This window comes from Moschus berezovskii, chromosome 10 (assembly GCF_049115385.1).
Source record: "Moschus berezovskii isolate FMDL1 chromosome 10, NW_MosBer_1.0, whole genome shotgun sequence".
Lineage (NCBI taxonomy): Eukaryota > Metazoa > Chordata > Mammalia > Artiodactyla > Moschidae > Moschus > Moschus berezovskii.
In genome coordinates this window covers 56,834,965-56,840,964 of record NC_142469.1, presented here as the reverse complement: position 1 = coordinate 56,840,964, position 6,000 = coordinate 56,834,965, and positions in this window count along the sequence as shown.

Sequence of the window (6,000 nt, the reverse complement as noted above, 5' to 3'; positions counted from 1 at the left end):
TCACTTTAAAAAGGTTTATAAGAGAAATTAAACACACATTTATTTGTGAGATTGAAATAAATACATGTATATATAGGTGACTAATGAACTGAACATATAATAGGGTTCATGTAAAAGTATCTATTAGGGAAGAAATGATTCTCATAATAAATTACTACCTTCCTTTATTTGAAGACTTTAGCAAAACAGATGACAGTAGTAAATGCTGTTCAGTTCAGTTCAGTCGCTCAGTCGTGTCCGACTCTCCGCGACACCATGAATCACAGCACGCCAGGCCTCCCTGTCCATCACCAACTCCCGAAGTTCACTCAAACTCATGTCCACAGAGTCGGGGATGCCATCCAGCCATCTCATTCTCTGTCGTCCCCTTCCCTCCCGCCCCCAACCTTTCCTAGCATCAGAGTCTTTTCCAGTGATACCTTTAAAAATATATTATATATATATTTTTAAATGGTCACTGATAAAGTTAACCTAAAATTTCTACTTTTTTCTGTTACTACACAGTTGATTATTAGAATAGTTTTATGGGCTAGTATAACATACAAATTAACTTGACAGTGAAATTCTATTACCAATGTTATTAATACTGAAATAAATATTAAAAATAATCAGATGCTGCAACAATTCCTTTAGGCATTTCCAATGGGTAGACCATGATTCATATTTCACAGAATTTTAGGATACCAATGGTAAACACATATTCTAAAAATCTAATATATGAATAAAAATTGAGTTAGCAATTATTGGCCGAAATATAAAATAATCATGCTCAGAAATTGTTTTTAAATTTATATCATCAAAGTATTAGTCAACTTCCTAATCTTCTTAAATAAAAATTAAAAATATTTTTCATAGAAACAAATTACAACACATAATCTTTAGCAAATAATGAAAAATTACCATAGTGAATACTTTTGATACTATATTATGCTGCTTAGCAGCATTTTCCAAACTGTGCTCCAAGAAACTAAAGTTTCCAAGAGATGTTTACAGGTATTCCCTGGAAAATTGGCAATCACTACAAATCTTCACTCTATCTTACCTTTATCATGTCCATTAGATAGAAGAGGTTCTAAAGTTCAGCAGTAAACAAACCTAACTTTGTTGAATTCATTGTATCCCATGCTTATTCACTATAAAATTTCTTCTTGGCACATAACCATTTTTGAAAATTGCTTTGTCATTATTTATACACATTCTGCCCCATCCCTAATCTTTGCCTAGCACACATATCAAAATAGTTTTGTTGTCAATATATACTGTTGACTAAATGGATGGATGAATGTGTTTTATCTTATGACATTTATTACAGTCTAGCTCACTAGAAGTAGTTTGGGTGTGACTAAAGACTATGCAACAGCTTAGGAGCTAACTATACATCCATGGAGTTCTCTAGGCCAGAATACTGGAGAGGGTAGCCTTTCCCTCCTTTAAGGGATCTTCCCAACCCAGGGATCAAACCCAGGTCTCCTGCATTGCAGGCAAATTCTTTACCAGTTAAGCCACAAGGGAAGCCCAAGAATACCGGAGTGGGTAGCCTATCCCTTCTCCAGCAGATCTTCCCGACCCAGAATTGAACCAGGGTCTCCTGCATTGCAGGCGAATTCTTTACCAACTGAGCTATCAGTGTCAATGCATCCGTTCCGTTCCGTTCCGTCGCTCAGTCGTGTCCGACTCTATGCGACCCCGTGGACTGTAGCCTACCAGGCTTCTCCATCCATGGGATTCTCCAGGCAAGAATACTGGAGTGGGTTACCGTTTCCTTCTCCAGGGGATCTTCCCGACCCAGGGATCGAACCCGGGTCTCCCGCATTGGAGGCAGACGCTTTAACCTCTGAGCCACCAGCATACTGTTGACTAAATGGATGGATGAATGTGTTTTATCTTGTCATTTATTCCAGTCTAGCTCACTAGAAGTAGTTTGGGTGTGACTAAAAACTGTGGAACAACTTAGGAGCTAACTGGTAAGTAATTGGTTTCCACAAAAAGCATGTACCACAGTACACGATACTTTATAACTAAAAGTAGGAAAATACTATATTAAACTAATAACAATACCAAACAATACAAAACTAATAACAAATTAAACAAACTGAAAGTGAATAAATCTTATTTGGGGTAACTACTGAGAAAGTATAAAGGAAAAGTAAATAACAGTGTGACTGCAGTTTATAGTTTAATTGCAGACTCATGTAATTTTACAGTTTACAAAATGCACCCAAGCCGATGGCATTTCATAGCATAAGGATGGATTGCTACTGTTCAGCACATAGATGATAGCTTATCTTTCAGGTTTATTCTCGTCTAATTTCATAGAGACTGTGACATAAACCTATTTATCCAAACCTTCCATTATATTCAGCAGTGTCCTGAAATGATCAGTTTTGAAAGTGAGCTAATGAGATACTCAAGCTTATCTTATTATTCTAAAGTACAGAATAATATGAACAATAAAAATCATTAGGCATTGAACAGCATTTTTATACAAATGAAATTTTAAACATCTCAGTCAGTTGTCTGTACAGATTCTCATTTGTAACAGAGCTTTCTTTTTCTTTGGTGTAATCTATATAACTTATCTGATCATGACTATTTTGCTTTAAAATTTTTCCTTAAAAGTTTTACAGCTAAGACTGCACTAATTTACTTTACAAAATACATTGATAAAAATCTTCCTTCATCTGAAAATGTCAATTTTAACATAATAGCCTTTTTACTTTCAAAATCAAATCAACCATTAATTGTATTCATATGCACAAAAATTTAAGCCAAAAATTTAGACATATAAGCAAAAATATTAAAGACACTCTGCTGTGCCAAAGGAAAAATCTTGGCCTCTATCCACATTTATAAAGCAATATATAAAATATACATAATAAATCATCTCTGATTAAAGTAATTTATCTCTTCCCTTTTGACTTGCAGTTATAGGTGCCAATCACCTCATTTGCTTATTGACATTAATGTACTGCTAGAGAACTGGGCTACACATATAAAACCAGAGCTGCTAGAATAGTGTTTTGGCAATAGATAACAATCTGTTAGGGGTCACTGACAAAATTTTTGGAGTAACTTAAAAAAGAGTTATTCTGAAGTATCAATATTAAATGTGCCAAATGGAGGAAAACTAAGATGCAACACTGATAAATGGCTTTGAAAATTACTCTGTCAATAATAGGCATCCTTTAATACCTTAAAGTAAAAAGTGAAAATCCAGAAAATTCAATATACATGGTACAGATTTTTCCTGACTTTCTTGGTTAGTATTTTTACACTTGCAAATATGAGTTTTCAGTTTCTAAGTTAATTCCTAGGGAAACACTAAAAAATAAAAATAATTCTGCCAAGAAATCAGTTTTGCTTTGCTACATATTGGCTCAAAATTAATCACTCGAAAGGAAAGGAAGAATTTTAACTGCCTAAACATTTTGCTGCATATTGTGTATTTTCATACAAGCAATTTAAATTGACAGGATCCTTTGATTATGCTCCCAGAGTCGGGGAGATATTTTTGTCTATTAAGAGCCACCAAGAAGGTCATTTGTCTTACCAAAATTCTAAGATAAATAATAAGTTTAAAAAGTCAGTTGACAATGCTACAATGATGGGTCATCAGGCTTGAAACTTCAATAGATAATCTACATATTCACTTTTACTAAGGGAACCCTTGTACACTGTTGGGAGGAATATAAATTGGTATGGCCTTTATAAAAACAATATGGAGGTTCCTCCAAAAAAGTAAAAACAGAAATACCACAGCATCCAGCTATCCCATTTCTGAGAATCTGCACTTCCACATTCATTTCAGCATTATTCACACATTCACAGAAGCCAAGATATAGAAACAACCATAAAAGTCTGTTAAGAGATGACCGAATAAAAAAAATGTGGTGCATCTATGTGTAAAATAGAATACTATTCAGCCTTAAAAAAGAAACCCTGCTATCTACAACATGGATGAAACTGGAGGACATTTGCTAAATGAAACAAGACAGAGAGAAAAAAATACTACATCATCTCACTTCTATTTGAAACCTAAAATAGTCAAATTCATAGAAACAGAGAATATAATGGTGGTTACCAGGGACTCTGGAGAAGGCAATGGCAAGCCACTCCAGTACTCTTGTCTAGAAAATCCCATGGATGGAGTTGACTGGTAGGCTGCAGTCCATGGGGTCGCTAAGGGTTGGACACCACTGAGCAACTTCACTTTCACTTTTCGCTTTCACACATTGGAGAAGGAAATGGCAACCCACTCCAGTGTTCTTGCCTGGAAAATCCCAGGGATGGGGGAGCCTGGTGGGCTTCCGTCTATGGGGACACACAGAGTCAGACACGACTGAAGTGACTTAGCAGCAGCAGCAACCAGGGACTCAGGACGGAGAAATGGGGAGATGTTGGTGAAAAGTACAAAGTTTCAGTTAAGCATAATAAGTTCTGGAGACTTAATGTACAACAATGTGACTAGAGTTACCAGTACTTCACTGTATACTTAAAATTTGCTAATAGGGTGGATCTTATTGTTACCACCAAAAAAAGTGTTAACTATCTGAATAGAAGGATATATTAATGAGCTTGAATGTGGTAATTTTTTTTCACAATGTATATCAAATTATCAAATTGTATATCTTAAAATATATATAAATCTTAATTGTTAAATATACCTCAACAAAAAAGATCTCAATCAAATGATCCAAAATTCTTGTCATGGTAGAAGTTTTATTTACTTTAAGTCAGCAAAATGGCTTCCCTTGTGGCTCAGCTGGTAAAGAAGCTGCCTGCAACAAAGGAAACCCTGGTTTGATTCCTGGGTCAGGAAGATACCCTGGAGAAGGGAATGGCTACCCACCCCAGTATTCTGGCCTGGAGAATTCCATGGACTGTATAGTCGATGGGGTCACGAAGAATTGGACACAACTGAGCGACTTTCACTTAGCTTAGTTTAGCTTAAGTTGGCAAAATACTGTTCTTAATTCTAAAATCTAAATGGTAAAATGAAAAAGATAAAAGCTGAGAACAGGTTTGATTCTGATTTATAAAATTAGGAATGGGCAAAGCTGCATTTAACTGATTTCAGAATCTCCTCCTAAAGGGGTCAAAAATTAGGCCCACAAGCCAAATTCAGACTGCAACTTAAAGATGTTTTTTTACCATTTCCATTTGAAAAAAGCTAATAATAAACATATCAAAAGAAGAATTATATTTTGTGACACATGAATATTATATGAAATTCAACTTTGCTGCTGCTGCTGCTAAGTAGCTTCAGTCGTGTCCGACTCTGTGCGACCCCATAAACGGCAGCCCACCAGGCTCTGCCGTCCCTGGGATTCTCCAGGCAAGAACACTGGAGTGGGTTGCCATTTCCTTCTCCATGAAATTCAACTTTAAGTGTCCAGAAATACAGTTTTATTGGAATGTTACTACACGTATTCACTTCTTGTCAATGGTGGCTTCCAGACTACAATGGCAGAATTGAGTAGCAGCAACAGAGACCTACCTGATGCTCTCATCATTTTGCACTGTGGCTTGGCACATTACAAATCGTAGTTATTACTACCAACATTCTGAATGCCACACGCATTGTCATTCCACAATATCTTAAAAGTTTTTATTACCAGAGCATACCCATAAAGTTGGAACAACAAAAGAGAAAAGTAAATTCAAGTGTCATGTATTTAAGGTACAGAGGAGTATGGATTATTTTGTTACTGAATTAGATGGCAAAGCATTGTGTTTATTTAATTTTAATTGGAGGCTAATTACTTTACATTATTGTATTGGTTTTGCCATACATTGACATGAATCTGCCCCGGGTATACACGTGTTCCCCATCTTGTGTTCAAAATGCAGTGACACTGTAGCCACTCTGAAAGACTATTACATACATGGGAATTACCATACTAAGGACTCACCACAATATTCTCAATTCATAGGAATGCAATGGCCAGAAAAATTAGAAAATTTAAAACAAGGTATCTTATCACAGCAGAATGTTTTTGC